At 45.8% G+C, this 27,548-nt stretch overlaps 1 protein-coding gene and 1 pseudogene across 3 annotated transcripts in view; one reads left to right on the forward strand and one right to left on the reverse strand.

The window, feature by feature from the left end:
* PRKCB (protein kinase C beta) overlaps positions 1-27,548 on the forward strand; it is a 331,204-nt gene that overhangs the window by 135,888 nt on the left and 167,768 nt on the right. The window lies entirely within an intron of this gene.
* Positions 15,669-15,754, reverse strand: LOC128774884 (U2 spliceosomal RNA; annotated as a pseudogene).

Raw genomic sequence — 27,548 nt, forward strand, 5'->3', positions numbered from 1 at the left:
AAATGTCTTCATCTTTGTGGGGGGGGGGGGGGGCGGGGCATGGAGACTGGTGGTCAGATGCTAGATTGTTCCCACTACTGTAAAAATGTAGTCAGGACGTTACCTTACGATGCACTTTATAGCAATTTGTGAGGGGATTCCTGATACCAGGGCCCAAGAATTAGGAGGAAAGGAGTTTACCCTGCTATGTGTGTCCCAAAGTCTGGCTATTATTGGTGGGGCAGGGGTTCCTGCTGGGTAAAATAGGCAAATAACTTTTATTTTAATCATTATGAACTTATTTTAATATAGATTAGAAAAATGTGTCTGGTAGTGGTTTTTGAATTTACAGTAGGGATGTAAAATTTCCTACCTAAATAAAGGTATTTAGGTTAAACAAAAGATAAGTTGATTTAAGGAAACTTAATAGTGAATGACTATATAAGCCCTATAAGGATATGACAAAAGCCTTTGTGGGGGGGTGCCTGGGTGGCTCAGTCAGTTGAGTGGCCGACTTTAGCTCAGGTCATGGTCACACAGTTTGTTGGTTCGAACCCTGCGTCGGGCTCTGTGCTGGCAGCTCGGAGCCTGGAGCCTGCTACGGATTCTGTGTGTCCCTCTCTCTCTGCCCCTCCTCCACCCACACTCTGTCTCTGTCTCTGTCTCTCTCTCTCTCTCTATCAAAATAAATAAACATTAACAAATAAAGCCTTGGTCTAAGTGTGCCCAAAGCTTGGGGTACAACGTCGAAAGCCTACTCAACAGCTGTTCATAGCCCTCCCTGTGTTCTTTCTGGCAGATGTCAGCTATCATGCCAAAAGCTGAAAATGCCTGATACTTGCCTCTCAAGCTCCCTTGTAGTTAGTGAGTGACCAGGTGATCCTGTTCTGCTCAGTGGGACCCTTGGGGGAAACCTTCTAGGAAGGACTTTCTGATAAGAGCAGACATCCCTTCCTTTTTCCTGTTGGGGACTTTTGTGGGAGGATATAACGTATGGAGTTGTGGCAGCACCTTTGGGTTAATGAGGGAGATGCACTCATCCCGAGTCGGGGAGAAGAGTGGCAGGAACCTGTGTCATTGATGACACTGGTGAGCTGCAGAGCCAACTCTGAGTTCTCTTCTGCCCGGAGTGCGTATGTGAGATGAGGAACTCCTCTTAGTAAAGTCTCATTGTTAGGGGGCGTTCTTTTCCATGCAGCTGAACACGCCTTGGTGGGACTGTGCAGCGCGCACACTCTTCCTTTGGCCCAGTAATGAACTGCGTCCCCTGTGTGTGGCTACTACCCCTGCCTCTCTTACTTCGTTCCTGCTTTGGTTCACCTTCCTGGAATTTCCCCCAGTGGCATTGTCTTCATTACTGGGTCGGTCCTTACCCACTTAGACCTGACAGCTGACTGCTGGCCAGTCGTGAGTGGTGACTACCTTCTGTCATTGCATTTGTCGACCAGGGTTGGCCCTCTGTAAGTGGTCATCTGCCATTTCGCTGCAAATCAGGGGCGTAACTGTCGCCACAGCAACATGAACACTCTAGAGCTTGTGGTGACCGTTCCTTTGCTTGGAGACTGTGGTCCTTGGGTTTAAGAACTCCAAAAGTTCACCGTGAAACAACCAAGACTTCTCTGCAGAGAGGAAGATGGGCCCGTTCATCACGTTCTCTTACATCACACTTCCTGGCCCTTTTAATGCAATTCCTTCTCTCGTTCCCCAGGATAATAAGCAGGGAAGTTTGGGGGTTCATCCTGGCTCCATTATGCAGCTCTGAATGTTCATGCAGCCCAAGGCTTCAGTCTCACGCAGCAGCCAAGAGGATGATGTTTCCTGTATCTTGGCTCTATCTATCGACTTTTTTTTCTGTTGCCTAAGACAGAAACTCAGCTCAGACTGGTTTATGTGGAAAGGGAAACTTTTGGTCCCCGAAGCTGAAAAGCCCAAGGGTAGAGAGACTGGCTTCAGACATAGTGAATCAAGGTACCAGAAGGAGGTCCTCAGGACCTTTCTCCCGTTCTTGGCTAAGCTTCCTGTCTTGGTATCTGTTTTAGAAAGGCTTTTCTCCTAAGGGAGCATGAGGGCTGAGATACCTACGGTCTTATGTCTTATCAATGCTGCAGTTCAAATGACAAAGGCTGAAGTCTCATTGTGCCGTGGGTTACCTGTAGCCAGAAGGATGCTGACTGGCCAGGTCTGGTCATGTGCCTACTGCTGGTGTGGAGGCCCCGTTGGCCACTCGGTGATCTGAGCGCCGGGGAGGTGTGGTCCCTCAGAGGAGAACTGGAGAAGAGGTATTGTGTGCTGGTTAAAATCTAGACTGTGGATGGAGCCAGCATTCCTAGGCTCAGATATGGTGACCTTGGGCAACGTAAAGTGCTTACATCTCTTTGTGCCTGAGATTCCTCAGCTGAAAGATGGATAAAATAATACTCTTGTTATGAGTATCCAGTGTGTATATTTATCTGTAGAAGTGTCTGATACATAGCAAGCGCTATATGTGTGAAGATGATGATGGCGGGTGGTAATGAATAACAGTGAATATATGCCGGGCGGGCAGCAAGGACAGATGGCCACCAAGTGATTCTGAAGGACTCACAGGCCCCCTGCCTGCCATTTGGCAGTCCTTCCTAGGGGCATGCAAGCTCCCTAAGTGGTAGGAGACCCCTGTGCGTATGAATGGAGCAGTGCAGCCATTCATTGCTTTGGGTGTGGGGATGGCAGACAGTACTCCCTGCAGCTAGCATGCATAGGATTTGGCAGCCTACTTGGAATGATTCTATCTCTGGACACAGTTCCAAGAAGGTCAGTTGGCACTAAGGATGATAAATCGGTCCAGACTCCTGAACTGGCTTGACTCAGTTCATTGACCTTTTCCCATCTGTGGCTGGAGACATGATTAAAGATCTGGCCACACCTGCTCGCCAGCCTGGCCAGGCTTTCTTTTGGCGGCCTGTAAGAGTCATGCAGTTAGGGAGGGATGCCCTCCTCCTGTGTGACCTTGGAGGACCTGGTGTGCAGCAAGCTCGTGGAGCAGACAAGCACAGTCTCCATCTATGTAAAGGGATGTGCTAGGCTCCTTCCTTCTTCTACCCCTTTGCTACTCTAACCCCAGTCTGAGTCAGGAAATATTCTGCATATTTGTAGAACTTTGTGTAGTTGGCATTCTTCTACAGATTGCTCCACATTATGGCCAACTAGGCTAACCTGAGGAAACTTGACGAACAGGCTCTGTCCCGGTGACTTTAGTTGCCGATCCAACCATTCAGTGCAAATGGGAAGAGACAATATAATAGGCATCCGCCAGTGGGGGACCTGAAAATATGGTAGAGTTCCTGGGTGTTACCTCTGGTCATCTGCAGGCATGGTCTTGGTCCCTCCTCACTGGAAGCCCTCGATCCTGTGGTCTCTTGGATTTTGTAGAGCTGTCCATAAGCATTACATATGACATTATAGTTACCCAGCACTTAGAATACTAACCACATACACAGCCTCCCAGGAGATCTTCTTAGAACAAGAAAAGAGGACTTGTCTCTTGGGGCTGGAACTATGGTGAGTCAAGTGAGGTACTTGTCCTGGGCACAAAATGTAAAGGGTTCTTGCCAGTGTCTCTGGATATCTGATGATCTAGGATGGCCCCACTCACATGACTGGCAGTGAGCAGGTTGTCAGCCTGGGTTCCTTGGTTCTCCTCCACATAACCTCTCATCCCCCAGGTAACTAGCTCCGGCTTGTTCACATGGTGGTTTCAGGGTTCCAAGAAGAGCAAGAGAGCATGCCCCAACACATAGGTGCTTTTTCAGCCTGCGCATCATGTTTGATAATGTCCTGCTAAGCAAAGTAGTTTCACGGCCAAGCCCAGATTCAAGTGGGAAGGGAATAGACTCCACTCTTCATGGGGGTGGTGGGGGAAGGATCTCTGGTCAGTCTCCTTAGATCCCATTGACCCAAGAGGCCACCACAGAACAGAATTCCTGGAAACCATCACACTGGACTTCGTAAAAGATCCACAGATCTCAGTGTGGTTCAGAGAGTCATAGACAACCTCATACGGGAATGCATCTCATTTTTTCTCTGCCCCAGGTTTCTATAGGACTTAACCATCTCCAGCTACAAATGGGAAGCTAGGTAATTTATTGATCATGTCCAGAGACAATGGTGGTTAGGACGGTGGACTCTATAGGCAGACCTATCAGAGTCTAGGTCCTGACTCTGCAAGTCATTTGGGGAACTTGGGTGTCTCATTTTCCTTTTCTGTGTCTTAGTTTCCTTATCCGTAAACTAGGATATTAGTACCAACCACATGGGTTTGTTGTAATGATTTTTTAAAAATCCTTAAAATGAAAAAGGGTTAACAACAAACACAGTAGCATTAACAACAAATGGATTAAAAAGCCATTGCATGAAAGTGCTTAGCACACTGCCCGCCACACGGTGAGCCCTCGGGTACAAGTAGCTAAGGGCATTTCGATTGCTCTGTCTACCCCCTAATCATGAATGCACTGATAATTCTGTACAGTGCTCCACCCAGAGCATGCCCTTTTGAGGTAATTGCTGTCTCCATTTCCATTACTTGACACAAAACCTCAAAGTCTGGAGTGCAATGCTGAGAAAAGAGCCTGGGCTTTGGAGCCAGAAAACCTTGGTGTCGAATTTCAATGCTGCCATTTACTTACCGTGCCAGTGATCTTGGGAAAATAATTTAAGTTCTGTAGTCCTTAGTTCATATCTTTAAAATGGGGAAAATAATACCTAAATCATAGTTCCTTTTTGGTGAATACTCAGTGAGACTTGAGCCATATCCAGAATAGTGTCTGGCACAAAAAAGGCACTGAACAAATGGTTTCTGAATTATTATTAATACCTGGGTGAGTCTCTCCTACTCAAGAAGGGATGCCAGTTACCTTCTGACCTGTCAAGGAATAATAGCCAGTGATAATAACTAATTTTGCTGAGCAGGGGCTCTCTGCCAGGCAGTACAGAAGTTACGAAAGGATTCTGTAGGTTTGTCTAAAGACACTTTTTTCAACATTTTATGGTTTTAGCAATGATTTCTTATTCTTTAGAGTCAAGATGCTGAATTAAAGCCGTTGCTATGCCCTGTATCTTCCTGATTACATCACTGGATCAGGGCAGTTAAGGATGATGCACACTAATATTGCATATATCCTTTTGTGTTTTTATTTTATTTTTTTAAAAAGTTTATTTCTTTTCTTTTTTTTTTCTTTAATTTTTTTTTTCAACATTTTTTAAATTTATTTTTGGGACAGAGAGAGACAGAGCATGAACGGGGGAGGGGCAGAGAGAGAGGGAGACACAGAATCGGAAACAGGCTCCAGGCTCCGAGCCATCAGCCCAGAGCCCGACGCGGGGCTCGAACTCACGGACCGCGAGATCGTGACCTGGCTGAAGTCGGACGCTTAACCGACTGCGCCACCCAGGCGCCCCGATTTTCTTTAGTAATCTCTACACCCAGTGTGGGGCTTGAACTCATGACTCTGAGATCAAGAGTTACGTGCTCTACCAACTGAGCCAGCCAGGTACTCCTGCTTTTGTGTTTTTGAATCTGGTCTTTATGAAGAAATATATTAAACATGATAAATCATGAGCTAAATGTTAAAGATTTAATAAAAGGAAAATAGAAGATTTAAAAAGAATGTATATATTAAAAAGAATGTGTATATATATTATATATATAATGTATGAATATGTATAAAAATGTGTTTGAAAATCTGGTTGAAATGGACGATTTTCTAGGAAATTCTAACTTGCCAATTTTGTCTCAAGAAGAAATTGGAAACCAGAATAGGCAAGTAACCAAAAAAGAAATGAGAACATTGCCCAAGAAACTTTTCTTCTCCCAGAATAATAGGCTTCGTGGGTAAATGCTCTTGAGAGGAATGAAGGATTTCTGTACATTTTAAACTATATCAGATTACAGAGAAAAAGTAAAGCTTCACAATTTTTTTTAATTGAAAGTAGAGAAACCCTACTGAAATTAGCAGTAGGAAAACAGATTGGCTCGTGGGAAGGACATAGGGAATAGAATAAGCTCCAGGGACAAGGGCCTCAGATACTTGGAACTGGGACCCTGATACTTGCAAGGTGAATTCTCCTCATCACCTGTATCAGTTAGCTTTGCCGTGTAACAAACCACTCCAAAATTTAGTAGCTTGAAGCAACAATCCCTTATTATCTTTCATGATTCTCTGGGCTACTTGGATGGTCTTCTGATCTGAGTCTGTTCAGCTGATCTTTGCTGGGCTCTGTCGAGTGTCATTGTCAGACAGTTTCTTGGCTGGTGCTGGATCACCTAGGATAGCCTCACTAACATGACTGCCAGTTGGCAGCCTGTTGGCATGGGTGCTTTGTTTGTCTTCCATGTGGTCTCTTTTCCTCCAGTAGGCTAGCCTAGGCACATTTACACACTGGCCTAGGGTTTCAAGCACGGCAAGAGAGGGAATCCCCAAAGCATAGGTGTTTTTCAAGCCTTCCTTTGTGGCACACCGGTTATGGCTAAGACCAGAATCAGGGGTGAGAAATAGACCTCACCTCTGAAGAGGAGGAGCTACAAAGTTATACTGCCAAGATGCATACAGGAATGGACGAGTCTGCCACAGTGGCCCTCATCTGTGCCAGCTGTCTTATTTGCCCTCTGGATCCACTCTGCTTTCTCCCTGAGAGACTGACCTGTAAGGACTGCATCACTGGGGGTTGCCTTTCTACCCTGACTCCTGGTTGGGCTCAGCCAGAGGGACCAGTAGATTGGAAAGTGAGGGGAGAGTGAGCTGGGTATTTAACATGGGGTCATCTTGGCTCTACCCTTTGACTAAGGGTTACTCCTCCAAAGGCAGTCTTCTCTACATAATTCTCTCCTTGGGCTCCAGGAGCTACTCTTTGCCCTTGTCCCTTTGCTCTCACTAGCCCCCAGTTACTGCACTGTCCCCTATGGCTTCCCAGCACCATGCCCACATCTTTGCAAGTGGTCCTTTTATGAAACTCTCTTAAGCTCTCTTAATTTGGGTATGACATCTGTTCCCTGCCGGGACTCTGACTGGTTTGTCCTTGCCTCATTTGCTCTTATTGTAGGTAGGGCACGTCTATGTCTATCAACCTAATGATAATCAACCCTGTGGGAAGATGGAGACCCAGGGGAAGAAGTGGGCTTTCTCTTGCTGCATTTATAATCAGTCTTGGGGAAGAGTTCTGATTGGTTGATCTTCTGTTGTTGGGAGAATGAGCTCTTACAGTTATCAGGCCTGGATCATGTGACATCCCTGTGACTCTGAGAGCAGAGTCTGTTATAAGAAGAAGGGTTGGGAAACTTGGATGGGCTGACAAAATCAGTAGCTACCACATGTTATTATTATAAGCTAGCTTGATCACAATTACCAACATAAGCTAATAAAGTTGGCAAAAAAAGTAAACTATACATTGTGTGCCAACTATAATTAAAAGAAGAAAACTATAGGGGTGCCTGGGTGGCTCAGTTAAGCATCTGACTTCAGCTCAGGTCATGATCTCGCAGTTTGTGAGATGATCTCGCTGTCTGAGCTGACAGCTTGGAGCCTGGAGCCTGCTTCAGATTCTGTGTCTCCCTCTCTCTCTGCCCCTCCCCCTACTCTCTCTCTCTCTCTCTCTCTCTTTCTCTCTCTCTCAAAAACACATAAACATTAAAAAATTTTTTTTTAAAAAGTAAACTATAGGGGCCCCTGGGTAGCTCAGTCAGTTAAATGTTTGACTCTTGGTTTTGCCTCAGGTCATGATCTCATGGTTTGTGGGATCGAGCCCCTGCATCAGGCTCTGCACTGACAGCATGGAGCCTGCTTGGGATTCTCTCTCTCTCCCTTTCTCTGCCCTTCCGTTGTTCGTGTGCTCATGCACTCTCTCTCTGGCTCTGTCTCCCTCTCTCTATCAAAATAAATAAATAAACTTTAAAAAAGTAAACCATAGTCAATGATGAGTCTAGATTAACAAATGCTAAATAAGCTATTTAATTGTTGGAATAGATGTATTGGTTCAAATAGACTATTTATTTATTTATTTATTTATTTATTTATTTATTTATTTATTTTAATGTTTGTCTATTTTTTGAGAGAGAGAGAGAGAGAAGCCAGGGAGGGGCAGAGACAGAGGGAGAGAAATCCCAAGCAGGCTCCACACTGTCAGTGCAGAGTCCAACATGGAGCTTGGACTCACAAAGTGTGAGTTCTTGATCTGAGTCATAGACTTTTTTTTAATGTGGAAGAAACAATTTCGAAATTAAAATATAGGAGCAAAGATAAAAGTAAGCCAGCAAGGAATTACGAATTCTGAAAAGTATATATATTAAGATGGTAGAAGTGATAGCAGATAGTATCAGTTATCTAATAAATGTAAATGGATTGAAATTCTCTGCTAAAAGGTAAAGACTATCAGATTGGATAAACAATGTATAATTCTAAGCAATGTATAAGAGAAACTTAAAGCATAGGTTGAAAATAAAATGGGAAGGGGGCCCTGGGTGGCTCAGTCGGTTAAGCGTTTGACTCGATTTTGGCTCAGGTCATATCTCATGGTTCATGAGTTCGAGCTCTGCATCGGGCTCTGTGCTGACAGTGTGGCTCCTGCTTGGGATTCCCTCTCCCCCTTTCTCCCTGCCCCTCCCCTGCTTGCATGAGTGCATGCTCTTTCTCTCTCAGAATAAATAAACATTAAAAAAAAAGGAATCACCTGTCCTCTTAAATATAAATAAAATGGGCAAAGATATACTGCAAAAACATACATAAATATAAAACATGGTCTTAGTAATAATGTCAAAAGAAAGAGGACTCAAGCCGCAAGCATAAACAAGAGGAAGAGGAGGAAAAACGTACCCTAATATATTACTGATGAGTGTGTAAATCAGTATAATCCTTCTCAAGAGAAAATTACCCACATGTATCAAAAGACTTAATGACTTTTCTTTGACCTAATAATTACTAAGCCTAATCCTTTGTACGTAAGAATTACAATTTTAGAAATTTTTGCTGAGGAATTGCTTAAGGATATGCACATATAGGTAGCTAAAGTGATATTCATTGCGTCAGTATTCATACTAACAAAAATTTGGAAACTTCCTAAATGGCTGCCAATTGGGGTTTATGTAAGTAAAATGTATCCCAAATTTGGTTGCTGCACAGTTACTAAAATGTCACAACATCTGGGTAGCCTGCTAACAACTGGAAATGTTCTTTCTTAAAAAAAAAAAAAAAAAAAAAAAAAAAAACCAAACAACTTTATTTATTTATTTTTGAGAGGAAAAGCATACGCACCAGTGTGCGAGCTGGGGTGGGGGGAGGGCAGAGGGAGAAAGAGAGAGAGAATTTCAAGCAGGCTCTGCACAGTTAGCCCAGAACCCGATGCAGGACTCGAACTCACAAACCGTGAGATCATGACCTGAGTGGAAACCAAGAGTTGGACACTTAACCGGCTGAGCCACCTGGCACCCCACAGCTGAAAATGTTCTATATCTCGATTGAGGTCGTGCCTATAAAGGTGAACACACTTTTCGAAACTGACAAAACTGTCAGCTTAAAACCTGTACGTTATCATATGCAGCTTATACTTAAAAAGTTACAGAGATTAAAATATTATTGACATGAGAATATAGTCATTATATATTACTCAGTGAAAAAGGCAGACAGCAAAGCACTGTGTATGGTATGATTGGCCAGGAAATAGAAAAATACACACACATGCAAAAACAAAAGGCCACATTTTCTGAACATATTCTGGCGTCCACTTGTCAGTTCTGCTCACTGTCTTATTCCAGACTGTCGCCTGCAGAGCTCCGGAGATCACTTTGGGGTATTCTTTAACTGGTTTCTGCGTCTTGCTTGTTTTGGGTGCTACTTCACCTCCAGTGTGGACTCAGGCTTCCCACTTCATTCAGTTGAAATCAAATGTGAGTGATGGCTTGAGTATACCTGTAAGCAATTGCAGTTGCTTCTGGATATGGTTACTCCTGAGGTCATCCACCAGCTGGGAGCCAGCTTATCCCCCAGATGAGAATCTTCAGATGCCCCTGATAAGATTCCGGCCCCTGATAGGGGGCGCGTGGGTGGCTCAGTCAGTTAAGTGTCTGACTTTGGTTCAGATCATGATCTTGTAGGTCGTGAGTTTGAGCCCTGTGTTGGGCTCTGTGCTGACAGCTCAGAGCCTGGAGCCTGCTTTCGATCCTATGTGTCTCTCTCTCCCTCTCTCTCTCTCTCTCTGCCCCTCCCTGCGCATGCTGTCTCTGTCTCTCTCTATCTCTCTCTCTCTGTCTCTCTGTCTCTCTCTCTCTCTCTCTCTCTCTCTCTCAATAAATAAACATTAAAAAAATGATTCTGACTCCTGATAAACCTGGGCCAATTCATCTTTGGCCGAGGGAAGGAGGGAAGTCCTAGCTCTGCCATAGTCTGAGGTCCTGCCCACATCCCACCTACATTGGCTGGTCTTCTTGGCTCAGATAGAGCAACATAACAGTGTACTCCATGTTTTTCAAAGTCTGGGTTGTTAAGTCTCACATAACACCAACTGGGGACCCCCACAGGTGAGCTCTAATGATGTTCCAAGCCTGTCTAGCTCCTTCCAAGAGGGGAAACAACAGTTAGGGTTCACCATCCCTCTTGGCATCATGGTAAGATCTCACCATCACATGGACCAAAGAAGGCCCATCTGTATCTCTCAAGGACAAATAATGTCAGGTGCAGTTCAGTCTGAACAGTATAGGCAGTCTGTCTGTTTTATTTATATCTATTACCTATCTAAATCTGAAAGTGCATCATTGTGCTGAAGATACATTCAATTTATGTTATGTAACATTGCAGTCTGTAACTTCTGCATTCACGGCCAAAGTGCTCAGTAACCAGAGTGTGTGTTACCAAATGCCAAAAAGATGCCTCACAGGGAGGCTTGGAGGTGCTCTGAGAGTTGGCCTGTTTAGCTCCGAGGCTAGGCTTTCATTAAATACCCAAAGAGCTGTTGTATAGATTTTTTAAAATATAGATTCAAATGACAGAATCGGGACTGGGGACCGTCTATTTTGGCTAAAGAAGGGCATCCCAAACCAACCAGTTGCTGTATAAGGATATTAATTTCCCATGTTGGCAGAGCTAAGATCAGTTGCTATGGATGCTGTATAGGGGGTATCTGTGGTAGATGTGGGTTTCTACCACATTGGTGGTTCTTTTACTGGTGTTGTTTGGCTGTGTGCAAAGGAAACCATCTTTGGTTAACTCAGATTAGAATTTATTGGAAAAGATATGATGTACTTTAAATTTTTTAAAAATGTTTTTATTTATTTTTGAGACAGAGAGAGACAGAGCATGAGCAGGGAGGGGCAGAGAGAGAGGGAGACACAGAATCCGAAGCAGGCTCCAGGCTCCACGCCATCAGCCCAGAGCCCGACGCGGGGCTCGAACTCACGGACTGTGAGATCATGACCTGAGCTGAAGTTGGACACTTAACCGACTGAGCCACCCAGGCACCCCAAGATATGATGTACTTTTAGAGAATTGGAAGAAAACCTGAACAGTCAGACCAGCTGTGTCTCATTTTGATTCTTGTGTTGCTTTGGTTTTAAATTCAAATTCCAGAAGAGTATTTATTTCGTCAAGTTCAAGTTACCTAAGTAGACCTTGGCTGGATCTTTATAGTGTTCCCTCCAAGTCTAAATACAGCGTAGGTGGGATGGCTTTCAAAGGAGAAATGAGGCATTGCTACCAAAATAGATAGATAGATAGATAGATAGATAGATAGATAGATAGATAGATAGATAAAAGAAAGAAAAGGAAGCAGAGAAGATAGATAGAGAAAAGAAAGAAAAGGAAGCAGAGAGGTTTGGCAGATCAAAACAATACACAGACCACTACAGTTTCTAAATGGCCGCTTTGCAGAATACAGATAGGTTGAATGCTTAAGCATTATTTGGGGAGCCTGCTAAAAACAGAGCTCACCTTTAGAAATACAGACAAGGGCCTGGAAACAGGTATTTTAAAGTCCTTCAGGTAATTCTGATGGGTGACTGAGTTTGGAAGCTAGTGTAAGGCAATATCGTATCCTGGCTCTGAAACCGGGGCAGTTGTATTTGAATGCTAGGTTTGCAATTGGCTAAGCGGCTGGATAATCTTGGCCTAGTTACCTGCCCTCTGCCTCAGTTTCCTTATCAGTAAAAAGAGGATAAAATAACACCCTCCTCATAAGGCTCAGATGAAGATCAGATGAGCTAATCCCCGTGAAGGGCTGTGTGCCATGCCTGGCACAAAATACGTGCCAAAATTATTATCACCAGCGGCCCTTTCAGGTCTTTGAGAGTGGGTTTCAAAAGTGCAGCCTTGTTTTTGGCGTGGCATGTATCCATCTCGCTTGCCATGAAATGGAAACACACAGACACGTCCCATGGGCTGGTTGGAGGAAGAGTCTGATAAAATGAGGGTGATGTGATAAAACGCACATCTTCCGACTTCGGGGAGAATTGCACTTGATTCTTCCTCTCGCTCCCGTTTGCCCCGTGCCTGTGACGGCTTGCGCAATGCAGAAGCAGTAGGTAAAGGTCAGCACGGATTGCTTCTCAATAGTTCTCTGTCAGAAAGACACGGAGCTTCATGCTGTGGAGGAAGAAGCAAATCTATGATGCGCAGCGTCCTGAGAACAGAAACCAGCTGTTTGTCCTGCACCAAAAGGGCAGGGCTGCTGTGATTTGAATGGGGTGGAGGTGTCCTGTCTTATGAATTATTTTGGCTTCTCCTAGTTGGTGGCGGACCAGCCTCAGAGCCCGAGAAAGGCAGTTTCCCAGAGATTTAGCCCGTGGAGCCTGTGGGCCTGAGGGAAGTAGAGAAATCAAAAGGCTGATGACCCTGGAGAGAGGCAGCCTGCAGGGATGTGAAAGGCATTGGTCCCAGAGTCAAAAGACCTCATTTCTCGCCTTTCTTCTGTCTCCAGCTTTTTGTATTCCTGATGGCTTCCCCTGTCTTCAGTGGCCTAGGATTCTAGGATTTCTAAATAGAGTACTTTTATTTTTACTTATTATTATTCTTTTTTTTAAGTTTGTTTGTTTGTTTGTTTATTTATTTATTTATTTATTTATTTATTTATTTATTTATTTTTAGTAATCTCTACACCCAATGTGGGCTCGAACTCACGACCCTGAGATCAAGAGTCATATGCTTTTTTGACTGAGCCAGCCAAGAGCCCCTAAATACAGTATTTTTTAAAAATAGTAATGACCAAGGGATGCCTGGGTGGCTCAGGTGGTTGAGCATCTGACTTTGGCTGAGGTCAAGATCTCACGGTTCATGAGTTCAAGCTCCATGTCAGGCTGTGTGCTGACAGCTCAGAGCCTGGAACGTGCTCCAGATTCTGTCTCTCTCTCTCTCTCTCTCTCTCTCTCTCTCTGTCTTCCCCTCCCCCACTTGTGCTCTGTCTCTCTCTCTCTCAAAAATAAAATAAAAATATTAAAAAAGTAAAAAAAAATAGTAATAATATCTAAGAGCCAGCATTCATAGATATAATTCTGTTTTAGGTACTTTACATATAATAACTCTTTATTCTTCATTACACTCTAGAAGTACTACTGTTATCATCCCCATTTTACAGATGAGGAAACTGAGATGCTCAGAGACTAAGTGACTTGCCCAAGGAAACATGACCAGTGAGTGGTGGAGCTGGGATTCAAATGTAGGCAGTCTGGCCCCCAAGGCCATGTTCTTACTCAGTACCCCAGACTGCCTCATAACCTCAATGCTATCCACTTGGACGAATCTAACTGAAGCAGACAACCTTGTTCTCTGAGACCTGCCTTTCCAAATATGCACCCCCCCCACCCCAAGCTCTGTGACCCCACAGCCTCGGCCCCATTTGGTCCATATGTATGTGGACATCTGTCTCAAGCTAGACTGATCAGATTCTCTCTTTAGGAATTTAGAATTTGGAATTAAAGGTGCTGGTTTTAGTTTGCAGTGGTCGCATGGCCTTTGAAAACTGTTTACGTGAAAAGTGTCATCTTGACGGATCTCTGCAAGCACATTTTTCTATAACCAGAAGCCTTTCTGGGGTGCCTTCTGTCTCCCACACCTCCTACCCCTTCCATCAGACCAGCTACCCAGGCCAGCAGTCGGTGCTCGCTTTTTGCCCCATCGAACTACTTACTGTCTTGTCTTGTCTTGTCTTGTCTTGTCTTGTCTTGTCTTGTCTTGTCTTGTCTTGTCCTGTCTTGTCTTATTATATTTCAGAAAGAACAATTTACATACGATCTACCCTCTTAACACACTTTTAAGTGCACAGTGCAGTCCTATTGACTACAGACACAGTGTTTTCCAGATCTAGAGCTTATTCATCTTGGCTTACCGAAACTTTGTGCCCATTGATTAGGAACTCCCCATGTCCCCCTCCCCCCAGCATCTGGCAACTACCATTCCACTCTTGGATTCTATGAGTTTGGCTATATTAGATACCACATCTAAGTGGAATTAGGCAGTATTTGTCTTTCCGTGTCTGGCTTATTTCACTTGACATAATGTCCTCAGAGTTCATCCATGTCCCATATCATAGAATTTCCTTCTTTTTCAAAGCCTGAATAATAATCCATTGCATATATGTACCACATTTTCTTCTTTTTTTAAGATTTTATGTATTTATTTTTATTTTTTATTTTAAACAAAGAGAGAGAGGGGCGCCTGGGTGGCTCAGTCGGTTGAGCGTCCGACTTCGGCTCAGGTCATGATCTCGCGGTCCGTGAGTTCGAGCCCTGTGTCAGGCTCTGGGCTGATGGCTCAGAGCCTGGAACCTGCTTCCGATTCTGTGTCTCCCTCTCTCTCTGCCCCTCCCCCGTTCATGCTCTGTCTCTGTCTCAAAAATAAATAAATGTTAAAAAAAATTTTAAAAAAATAAAATAAAAAAAAAATAGAGAGAGAGTGAGTGGGGGAGAGGGACAGACTGAGAGAGAGAATCTTAAGCAGGCTTCACACTTAGCATGGAGCTTGACTTGGGGCTTGATCCCATGACTCTGGGATCATAACCTGAGCCAAAATCAAGAGTCGGACGCACAACCGACTGAGCCACTCAGGTGCCCCTATTCCACATTTTCTTATTTGTTCACCTGTTGATAGACATTTAGGCTGTTTCCACATCTTGGCTATTGTGAGTAATGCTGCAGTGAACTTAGGGTGCAACTGTATCTTCGAGATCCTGATTTCAGTTCTCTTGGATAAATACCCAGAAGTGGGATTGCTGGATCAGATGGTAGTTCTGTTTTTCATTTGTTGAAGAACCTCCACATGGGGTAAGGACTTGAATAGACATTTCTCCAAAGAAGACCTACAAGTGGCCAACAGGTAAATGGGGAAAAAAAAAAAATAGCTCAACATCCCTCATCACCAAGAAATGCAAATCCAACCCACAGTGATATACTTGTCAGAATCGCTAATATCAAACAAACCCAAAAGACAACCAGCGTTGGAGAGGATGTGGAGAAATGGGAACCTTGCACACTGTTGGTGGAATGCAGAATGGTATGGCCACTAGGGAGAACAGTGTGCCTTCTTTTGAAGTCTATCCAAATAGTATGACACGGTAGACCCCCTCTTTCCTTTTTCCTCTGCTTTCCTCAATGTTTTGTTTGTGGCCACATGACTTTGGAAGTACTCATTCCATCCCGTTTATCAGGATTTCCAACTTCAAAGCCAGCCAGGGCCTGGCAGGCAAGTAGCTGAATCAAGTGTGTGACAATAAGGAGTGGCCACCCTGTCTGATACTACACTTGATCTTAGCCAAAAGGCTGAGAAGCGATGTGTCCACCCTGTCTGAAAGGAGAAGCCACTACCCAGCTCCATTTTATAAAAAAATTCCTGCTCTTTAAAGGGCCTAGATCCAGATTGTTTCATTTTTCAAGAGAAGTCTGAATCTCCTAAATTTCGATGTTGACAAAAAAAATCTGAGAATTACAGCGGTGGTGTTTTTAAAAATTTTTTAATGTGTATTTATTTTTGAGAGAAACAGAGCCAGAACATGAGCGAGGGAGGGGCAGAGAGAGGGAGACACAGAATCCAAAGCAGGCTTCAGACTCCGAGCTGTCAGCACAGAGTCGGACGCGGGGCTCAAACTCAGGAACAGAGAGATCGTGACCTGAGTCGAAGTCGGACCCTTAACCGACTGAGCCACCCAGGGGCCCACAGCTGTGGTGGTTTTTAAGCACATTTTTGGACTGGGATCCTTCTGGACACCACCAGTGAGTAAGCTCTACGTTGGCAGGTGGGAACTGTCAGTGGAAGGTCTCCCCCACCCTTCTTACAAAGGGAGAAGAGATGGGGCGCCTGGGTGGCTCCGTCGGTTAAGCATCTGACTCTTGATTTCGGCTCAGGTCATGAGGTTCGTGAGTTCAAGTCCCACATCGAGCTCCTTGCTGACAGCGTGGAGCCTGCTTGGGATTCTCTCTCTCTCCCTCTCTTTCTGCCCCTCCCTCATGCTCTCTGTCTCTCTCCCTCAGAATAAATAAACTTTTTTAAAAAAAGGGAGAAGAGAAAATGTGGATTTAGTCAAATCAGCGTTCTTTGGGAGAGTAGGGAGGGTGCAACATTCCAAGGCGGAGAACCTTAGAAGGATGCCCAGGTCCCTTTACCCTGGCTGTGGCACAGTTGAGTTTTAAATGGGCTAGGGCACACCCCTTGCTGGAACGGGAGAGCCAGCCCTGGTCGGGGAAACAGCTGCTACAGCGCCCTCTGCTGTTGTCAGCACTCTCCACGTCCACTGGCCTCTGCCGTTGGGTCTGGCAGCCAAGGGTCTTGCTTCCCCTGAAGGCTTTGAGAGGGTGACGGTCAGTCATCATTCTGCAGAATTATCAGATGCCTGCTGCTGCTCAGGCGCCTTCAAGGATGCCAGGGACTGCTCAGGCGCCTTCAAGGACTCACCTTGGCTTGCTGTGTTTGGTCCACCACCCACCCCATCATCAGGCCTTGTGACTCTAATTCTTTAGGCTTGGGAGAGGCAGGTCACTTCAAGCCTCACCTTTTTCATATACTGAAAAACATTTGAAGAGATTTTGGCTTCTGCTTGGCACCTCTCCCTGATTTCTGGGCTGAAATGGATTCTCCTATTTTTAAACTTTTTTTTTTTTTTTTAATATATATATTTGTAGTGGTAGTTTCGGAGTGAGGGCAGAGTGAAATGTTCAGAGTCAGGTTTATGGTCTTGGACATAAAGAGTATGGGCTCTAGAGCTGGTCTGCCTGGGTTCAAAGCTCAGCTTTCTTAGTAGCTCTGTGACTTCGGATAAGTTACTCGCTCTCTCTGTGCCCCTGCTTCTGCATTTTCAAGATGAGGATGATAATATACCTACTTCATGAGTATTAAATAAGGTAATGTATGCAAAAAGCTTAACACAGCGCCTGGCATATTATGTAAGTGCTTGACTCAGAATCTTGGACCTGTTTTTGCTTTCAATCTTGGCCTTCCAGCCTGGGTTCGCCTCCTTCATTCTGCATCTCAGCCCTTCGTCATGCAACCTTCTGTCTTTCGTCCTCTTCACCCTTCAGCCGTGGCTCTCCAGCATCCTACTGAGCAAGGCTCCATTCTTAGGGCTTCTTCTTCTTCTGTGTCCCCAGCCTTTCCCTACCCTCATATTCTCTCCATTGCCAGCTCCTGTTGTACCTTCTGAACAGTAATTATAGCTAACATTTATATAATGACTATCATATGCCAGGCGCTGTTCTAAGTGATTTACATGCACTAACTCATTGAAGCCTCACCCCATGAGAAAGATCCTCTTTCTACGCCCAACCTACAGAGAAGTTAGCTCATTTGCTGGGTCACATGACTAATAAGAAGCCGAGTCTGAGTTTGAGCGTGATCTGGCTCCCAAGCCTGCTCTTCCCACCACAATACATGGCCACCCACTTCTCTCCATCCCCAGAGACAGGGCCCGAGTCCAGGCTCCATTCGCCCTCCCTGGACCATTAGCCCCTTGTTTGATTCCCTGATTCCTCTCTGTTCTCACCAGCCTGTCACCTCCACATTACAGTGGAGTCATCTTTCCCCAAACAAGATACGATCCTGTCATCATTCTTGCTGGAAACACGTCAGTGGCTTCCCACTGTTCTTGGGACAAAGCCGACGCTCTGACGTGGCTGACAAGCAAGGTTTTCACACATCCTCCTTTGCCACGCTTTCCTGGAGACAGACCTGGTTGTTACGTTGCACTGGAATCCCAAAGGGTTTGTGCCCCTGGCATTCCTGTCATTCTTACCGAGTCCCCTTTGGAAGAGAGATTATAATAGGGTCGCCCTGCTCAGAAGGCCCTGTCACCCCTCCAGCCCTTCCTTGACCACATCCTTCCTCCCCACCGAGCTTCCTCCTTGCAGCCTCCGGTCCTCCCTGCTCTCCCACACCAGGTGGTTGCACTTGGGGCTCCCTGTGCTGAGCTCCTCTCTCTCTTCTGCCCCGGAGTTCAGGGAGGCCCCATCCTGGTTGCACATCTGAATCCTCTGCGAAGCTGTATAACTCAATACCAGTGCCTGGGCCCATCCCAGACAAGTCAGTCAGAATCCCTGCTTGATTCAAAGCCTCCTGATTGACTTGAATGTGCGTCCAGGGTTAAGAACCCCGGTTGACTCAAAACTCACCCTCCAGACCACGGCTCAAGCATCACTTCCTCAGGGAAGCCCTCCCTGACCTCCCTGACCTGGTCTGTTCTTCCTGTTTTTCACTCTGTGAGTACCACTGTCACACATCACAGGGCCACTTTCCATTGACTTACATGGTGACAAAAAGCCCAGATCCTGCATCCAAATCACTAGCCATGTGACCTTGGGCCAGTGACTTAACTTCTCTGTGCCTCACTTTTCTCCCCAGTGAAATGGGGAGAAAAATAAACTTACTTCACATGATCAGTGAGGGTCAGGTGCATGAATTATATGCAAAGTTCTTGGCATAGTGCCTGGCGTATGTTAGCTGTTACTTGCATACTGCTGAGCCTTGAGCAACGTGAGTTTGAACTGCATGATTTTTTGCGATTCGGTGGTGTAGATATTTTCTCTTCCTTATGACTTTCTTAATAACATTCTCTTTTCTCTAGCTTACTTGATTATAATATGGAATATAATACGCATAACATACACACTGCGTGTTAATCAGCTATGTTATCAGTAAGGCTTTTGGTCAGAGGCTATTCGTAGTTAAGTGTTTGGGGAGTCAGAAGTTACATGTGGATTTTCAACTGCGTGGGTGTGGTCAGTGCCCCTAACCACCCACATTGTTCAAGGGTCCACTGTAATTATAATCCCCCACTGGAATCTATGAATCCCTGGAGGTGAGGTCAGCACCTGCTGTTTGATCACTACACACGTAGTGCAGTGTCAGGCACATGATAGCTTCCAGAACTTTCTGTGGAGCAGAGTGGTGTCTCAGGGACGTTCTTGGTCAAGGGTGAAGGGCCAGCGTGCACAGAACTCATCTTCCTCAGGCTTCTTGTCTCTGTGGACCTAATGGCTTAGGATCCTCATTGCTAGTGATTAGGATCATTAGAATGAGACCCTCCATGGTCTTGTGGTGTCCAGAGTCCCAGGTGCTGATGGTGGCCCGCCAGGCACTGGCTTTAGCAGCGTCCCTCATGTCCTTCTGCATGAAGGTTCTTTTTGCCCCTCTGAAATGCAGGCGTGGGTACGCCGAGGGCCCCTGTGGCAGAGGGAGCTGTCAGAAAGCTGGCACCGTGCTCTACACCTAGAAATCGAACTGACAGCATCTTTGCAAGTTGAGTAAAACCCTGTGTTCCGGTCTTGCTTTGGGGTGACCCTCACTCAGCAGGGACAGAGGGGTGCTCCTGCCTTTGTGGGCTGATAGCACCGTTGGGGGAGGGGGGGCGGTGAGGGGCGAGGATGTGTGTGCGTACCTTGTGGGTGTTGGAGGATTTATATATAATGCTGGGGTGTGATTTGTGGCAGGGTGACTGGCCCCTGAAGACCTCTGTAGTCCGCTCTGAGCAGTGAATTCACATAACAACCTGCACAGGAAGAGGCGGGGCAGACTCTGTGAAGAGCCTGCATAGGTGGTTGTTAGAACTTGAAGGGCCCTGGGGAGTGCTCTGTTAACCCCATTGTTTTCTGAAGGGGGAACTGAGACCAGAGCATGGGGTGGCTTGCCCAAGGTCACAGATGTAGTTTTCTTTTTAAGTTAACATTTATGGGGTCCGGACTACCTGTTAGTCACTGGGCTAAAGCACGACGTATAATCATGGTTTCATGACTCCTGACAAACCTAGAAGGCGGGAACGTTTATTTACTGTATTCAACAGGCACTTACATAGTATTTACTGAGCACTCTTTTACAGATATTCGCTCATTAGCTTCTCATGAGCATGCAGAGCTACTATCATTATTTCCACATTAAAGAAGACACTGAAGCACAGAGAGGTTAGGTAACCTGCCTAAAGTCACACAGCTAGGAAGTCATTGAGTTGGGATTCAATCCTAGGCAGCCTGACCTTGTAGTGCGTGCTATTCTGCTGTAGTGTCTCTCCACATGACAGCTTTGGGCTCCATTTTGCAGGTGGGAAAATCAAGGCTCATATAACGTAAGTAACTTGCTTGAGGCCACATGGCTGTGAAGTAACAAAGCTGGGACTGAGTTCAGACTCTCTGGCTTTAGACTCTGACTCATGAGCTCTCTACTAAATTCCCTCCCACGGGGGCTAGGATCTATGTCATAGCTGAGGGGTCCGAGCTGGGGACAGGGAATAGGGGCTGAGGCAGAGCTTGAAGCCAGGTTGGTGGCAATGGGGTGATGTCAGCCAAATCTACCTGGGTCTAGCCAGGACCCCGTGCAGTGAAGTAGCTCCCCCTGGGGTTGGGGCAGAGCCCCAGCCTGGTGCCTTCTGTCCAGATTTTGCCCCCCATCCTTCAGATCTTAGCTCACATGTCACTTGTCAGGGAAACCTCCCAGACCTGTCTGCCCAGCTGAAGCCCTCTGAAAACTAAGCACTCCAGGCTTCTCTGCAGTGGTCAGAAGCCTACCATTTGTTTGTGCTTCTTTCTTTATGGTCTCCTCCGAACTAGGCTGGGGCCCACGAGGGCAGACCCTGTGTCTGCTTCTGTTCATCCAGCACCTGATACAGTCAACAGATATTGGGTGAATAAATGGATGAATGAATGAATAGCTCGTTGCTTTAGTGGAGGGAATTCGTGCAGGAAATCAAGACCGAAGTTCAAGAGGGGGGAATGCAAGTGGGGATTATTGGAAAAAGTTGTAACTCAGTAGACCTAGGGATGCCCTGGCCAGCAATCATTAATGATTAATAATAACAGCTGGTATTTATTGAGTGCCCTCTCTCTGTTGGGGAGCTGTTTTAAAGGTTTTCGGTAAAGCACACCCCATAACATTCCCAGGAAATAAATGCCGCTGTTATCACCAGTTAATATGAAGTATGGAGCTTTTAAGCAACGTGGCCAAGGGACATGGCCAGGAAGATGTGGAACTGGCTCTTCAGTCTAGGCAACCTTACCTGAAGCCTCATCTTTTAACTATCCTACAAAACCACCTGTTCCCGGTGAACTGAGTCCTTTTCCAGGCTGGGAGGCACCTCACAGGCTCTCGGCATCACCTTCTGGAAAGGATGGGGCTTCTCCTACTCTCTGCTGACTCAGGGACCAGATTGGAGCTGAATCTGCCGGTCCAGTGCTTGATGTCCTGAAGCCACTTAGAGTTGGAGCCGGCTTATAAGTGCACACAGCCTTCCAGAAGAAGGAAGGCAGCTCCCTGTTCGCTGTGAGATTGAGGACTCCCACTTGCACCCAAGGGCTGGTCGGGTCTATATTTCTCTCCAAGACTCAATGAATGGATGAGGCTGCTATTTCAAATGGACTTCCTCGGTTATCCTAGTTGGGGCCGGGATCCAGCAGGAGTTACTCAGATGCCAGCTGGGGCCAGCCAGCAGCGAGTGGAGACCGTGGGGACCAGCAGACTATATGCCCCACTTGGAGAGCGTGGTCAGGATGCGTGTCTAGTCCGTGGCTGCCATCAGCAGAGATGGGCCAGTGTCTCTAGTTCAGAGCTTCTGACCAGTGTTCTGTGTGACTCCAAGCAATGCAACACCCCCAGAAAAACGTGGCTCCCCATTGCTGTGGGTCCCACCCAGAGGCCTGGAAATACATCCCTAAAAAAAAAAATAATTGCGTGCATGCCACAGTGGTTGGCGTAATCAGGTTGAAAACCACCGACTTAACTAATGCACTGAGATCATTTGTTGAAATAAAATGTAAACCCTGGAAAGGAAGACTAGCTTAACATTGGTGGCAACTAAGTAGAGTTTAAAAAGACAAGTTTTCTGGAAGGACATAAAAGACTCAAATTACATGTGAATTCATTCTCTCTGTCCGTCTCTCCCTCTCTCCTTGCCGCCCTCCAGCCCTGACTCGACATCAGACCCCCATTCACGCCCTTAGCTCTGCTCCAGCTCCCAAGACTGCACCGTTCCTTGTTGTAAATTCTGATCGGTCCAGTTCTTCCTTCGTAAACTGCACGCCACTGACCAGACCTTGGTCCACTCAGCACTGGCTGGAAGCCCGAGGTCAGATGCTCTACTCTCCACTGAGCTGGTGCTGGAGGTGGGGATTTTTCTAGAAGGACAATAAAATAGGTAGGGTTGGCAGAGATGGGCCTGTCCAATACAATCTGGAAAACTGTGTGCGTGAGAATAACCATGAAGATTTTCAAAGTGGACAGTAATGTTGGGGTCGGGGTAGGTGGGTATAAAATGCATGCGTTTAGAGGCTCAGATATTGTAAACCTATGATATATTAAAGTAGTGTGGTACTGAGGCAGGACTAGAGAGAAATCAGTGGAACACAAGAGAAAATGTAGAAGTGAACAAAGGATACACACGAGCAACGAGTGTGTGATAGAAGTCAGCAGGGAGAAGATACATCCCCATACAGTTGTTACAACTGGCTAAACATTCAGGGGGAGAAATGAAGGTCTTTTCCCCGAGCTCCTGCTAAGATGAATTCCAAGAGAAGTAAGGATTTCAGTGCAGAAAGTGAAACTGTAGGACATTGAAGAAAATATCGTACTGGGAAGGACTTTCTAAATATAACAGCAGAGACACAGACTACAAAGAAAAGGGGAAAATTGGCACTTTATTTAAACACACACACACACATACACGCCTTATTATATGTTGAAAAAGGGGAAACAAAATTAAAAGGCAAATGAAAAACTGCAAAAATATTTACTGCGTGTATTGTAGGTGAATGATTCATATCCCTAATAATTATATGGGAAATGTGTTACAAGTCATTTAGAAAGAAACAAATTTGAATTTAAATACAGACAAAGGGTATGGACAGAAAATTCATGGTAACAGTGAACACGGATTAAATGTTTATTTCCACACGAGACTACTAGGCAGTTTCCATGCATTCATTCACTGAACTCTCATTAACTTGGGAATTAGATATAATTGTTACCCCATTTTCAAATGGAGGAGTGAACACTTAAAAGGGGTTAAAGAACTTGCCCCTGCATCAAAAAGCTCCTAGCTTCCAGAGCCCAGCGTTAGGTTTGAACGTGGCTGTTAATTAACCCCTGGTATTGACATTGACCCCAGTGCAGCTCTTAATGCAGGAAATCATATTTAAAATTCTACCCCAGTTTACACAACAGAAGCTTGGCCTTGCGATCGAACAATTACTTATTTGCAAAGGGGTGGTGGCTGGAAGAAGGCAGGGCTTATCAGACGCTTGAGCAAACCGAGTCACCGTCACCGGGGCAGGAACATTTACACAGCGTTATAGGCTCTGTTGACTTTCTTCCCAGGAACAAAATGAGAGATCTTCACCAAATTATAATCCCCCCGCCTTTGACCGCAGTGCGTGTGTGTCATTACAGGTTCTCACATGATTCACATTTGATGTTCCCAAAACCTCAGTCCACACAGCCCCCGTGAAGGTTTCCGCGCTTCTTGCTCTCTTAGGAAGCTTTGGTATTTTGTTTGCAATTTGGGGTACCTGCTGTGAGGTTTCTGTGGCGCTCAGATAAACACTTAAATACTCTTTTTTTCCCATATCTTTTTTGAAAGTTTATTTTGAGAGAGAACGAGCAGGGCAGGGGCAAAGAGAGAAGGGGCGGCAGAGGATTGGAAGCAGGCTCCAATGCTGACAGCAAAGAGCCTGATGCGGGGCTCAAGCTCACGAACCGAGAGATTATGACTTGAGCCAAAGTCGGTTGGTTGCTTAACCTGCTGAGCCACCCAGGTGCCCAACACTTTGGAGAAGTCTGACTCTCTGTACATTTTGTTTTCTTCCTGCTTCTATAGACAAACAGTTCCATTAGCTTCTGTTACAGTGTATTTTTATGTAGGCATGGGTAACTTGGAATATAGTTACTCTTCTTCATGGTAGCATGCAGCCTACACTCCTCTGCATCTTGGTTTTTTTGTTTTTTGCTTTTTTTTTTTTTTTTTTTTAAGTTTCACTTTAAAATATATCCTTAAGGGGCACCTGGGTGGCTCAGTTGGTTAAGCGTCTGACTTTGGTTCAGGTCAAGATCTCACAGCCCTTGAGTTTGGGCCCCACGTTGGGCTCTTCACTGACCGTGCGGAGCCTGGAACCAGCTTCAGATTCTGTGCCTCCCTCTCTCTGTGTGCCCCTCCCCAACTTGTCTCTGTCTCTCTCTCTGTCTCTCTCTCTGTCTCTCTCTCTCTCTCTCTCAAAAATAAATAAATAAATAAATAAATAAGCAATAGTAATAAACAAAATATAAAATAAAAAATAAAAATAATAAATAAACATATATGCCCTTAAGGTTTTTCCCTCTTAGTGCAGAAAACTCATTCTTCTGACACCTGAGCAGCATATCACCGTGTAGCTACGCTATGATTTATTTAAGCCGCTCCCTACCTGTAACACTTGGCTTATGTACAGTATTTTGCTGTTATAAATAACGCTGCAGGGAACAGCCACATATACATATTATTTCCTATGTATTTGGGTTTAGCTCCAGGATAAATTCCCAGAGTAGGGCAGTTGGGTCACCGGGGAAGAAACATTTGTACTTTTTTTTTTTTTAAATATGAAATTTATTGTCAAATTGGTTTCCATACAACACCCAGTGCTCCTCCCAAAAGGTGCCCTCCTCAAGGAAGGCATCATCCACCCTCCCCTCCCTCCCACCCCCCATCTACCCTCAGTTTGAAACATTTGTACTTTTGATAGATAATGCCGAATGTCAGTGGGCCTGCCCACTAAGAATATATGTATCTGTGTCTCTGCCGCCTCTCAATGGACGCTGTTGGGACGCACATGTTACAATTTTATTTTGGGAGTTGGTTCCTTCACTTTAAGGTGTATTAGAAAAAAACATAATTTGCACATCAATCCCACGCGTTCACACTCTGTAAACAGTTTTATTTTAAAATAGGTTTATTTAAGTGAAAGGCCTGCTGAGTTCAAGAAAAATGCCAAGTACATATTATACGTAGCATGTGGATGTGCAGAGTTAGGATGGCTCAGGACTGAAGTCTGGGAAAGTGTCCCCGTGATGATTTTTTCTCTTTGGGACGATGGAAGCAAGAGCTTGCCCTTCCTGTGTGCAGGGCCCTGTGCTGGGGAGCCGATCCATGAAGCCAGTCCATGAAGTGGGTACTGTTTTTATGTCTTCACTTTGTGCACAAGAACCAGAGACTCAGAGAGGTGAAGTCACTTGCCGGAGGTCACACAGTTTACCCCAGAGCCCCTGTTTGGAACCTTCCCTCTGTTCAGCTGGCATTTCCACACCATCTTCGATTTGACCTTGCCCGGCTGCCTCCTGGGAAATGTGCCCTCAGGGGCTTTTGTAGCCTGTACATGTCCAGGCTGCTTTTATTCCTCGTCTGACTGATGTTTGTGTGTGTTTTGTTGGCCTCTGTGCTTCAATCCAGTCTCCTGATTCCTGCAGCTTTGCCCCAGCTCCGCCAAATTTCGGCCCACCTGCGAACAAAGCCACACAGCCCATTCAGACCGAGAAAGGCTATTTTGGGCTGTGACTTAGATGTTTAAACATTTTTTTTTTCCCTTTTGGTTTCTGATCTGTGCTTCCTTCCTCCTTAGCTGCTTGTGCCTGGAGTCAGGCGATGAACCAAAGATGCTGAGCTGAGATCTGCCTGTCCTCTGGTCCTGGGGATTGGGGGGTGGCGGTGAGGAACCGCAAGCGGCCTGTCACTGGCCAGTGCTGCGTTTGCGTGAGATGAAGGTTGCCGTCACCTGTAACCCCTGTCAGGTGGGAGACCCTCTGGGGACACCGAGGAGCAGGGAGGCAGACAGGTGATAGGCAGGTGTTCCCAACTCCACTGCCCGTAGCTCTGGAACCTGGCAAACTTGGATTCCAGTCGTGACTCTCCCACTCTCTTGCTTTGTGACCTTGAACAAGTTCCTTCCCTAAGCCTCAGTGGGCGCATCTGGAATACCAGGGTCATAACAGCTCTTCCCCCATTGGCCATTCTGAAGATTTGATGATGTGATACAGAACAGTTGGCACAGTGCTAGGCAGAGAGTCTGTGTTCGATTCGTGGGGGCAGCAAGAGTCACAGCAGCTCGTTGTCATTTTGTTCTTGGGATTGAGCAATCTCTGCGAGCAGGATCAGAAGTGGTAGGAAACTCAGAAATCCAAGCTCGCCTAGTAGGAAGCGTGAAGGAACCCCAACCGCACGCGCTAGCGTGGAGAGGAATCATACCAGGGTCTTTGTGGAGACGTGACTCCCAGGGTGGGAGAGATGACCGGGGACCCTGGAAATCAACGGCTGGTACTGGGATGGGGATACAGTAGTTTCAAACCTATTTCTGAAAGCATTTGGCACTGAGCCAAATGAACTCATTCAGGAGTTTAGGGGACGTGTTGACACGCGGTAGGTTCCCAGCCAGTGGACTGTAGGTAGAGAGGGTGGGGGGCTCTGAGAGAGGTCAGAGACCGAAATTCCTACAGGGACCAGGCAGGGAGGGGAAATGAGTGAAGCAGGCATGGTGTAAGACAATGGAGAATGGCAGGGACTGTGGAAAACTGGAAGGCTTATCCCTATGCGAGGGGGACAACCCCTGCTCAGCCCCTGGGAATGTGTGTCCATTGTTGCTGTAAGTCGGGGTTTTTCAAAAAGGGGCAGAGGTTTACATTTTTATCTGACATTTCGTGATTTGTAAATGTAGTCAATTAACTTGAATTTTTAAGAAGCACCATATGAAGCAAATATAGCTTGTTTGCAAAGTTGATAATGGCCCACGGGCTCCAGATTGTAACCTCTGAGCATCAAGGAGGACCGAGGCCAGGGATAGGAATGGGCTGTGCATGGACTGGAGGGGACCCAGTCTGTGGGGCCTGGGATGGGGGGATCCGACTAGAAAGATGGGGGAGGGCTCTTTGGATGGGATCTAAACAAGACCATAGGGAAAGTTCTGACTTTGAGGCTACGTGGATCCCCAGGCTCATCCCAGAGCTGGTCAATGGCCACAGCCTCCGAGGGTAGGAAGGGAATGCATTTTGTTCAAAGGCCAGGCTGATGTTTAACCTGTTGCACTGACATTACTGTACCAGTTTTGATAATCGTGAAATACTTTAAAACTGATTGGGAAA

This window comes from Panthera pardus, unplaced genomic scaffold (genome assembly GCF_024362965.1).
Source record: "Panthera pardus isolate Hobbes unplaced genomic scaffold, ASM2436296v1 HiC_scaffold_5, whole genome shotgun sequence".
NCBI classification, from domain to species: Eukaryota; Metazoa; Chordata; class Mammalia; order Carnivora; family Felidae; genus Panthera; species Panthera pardus.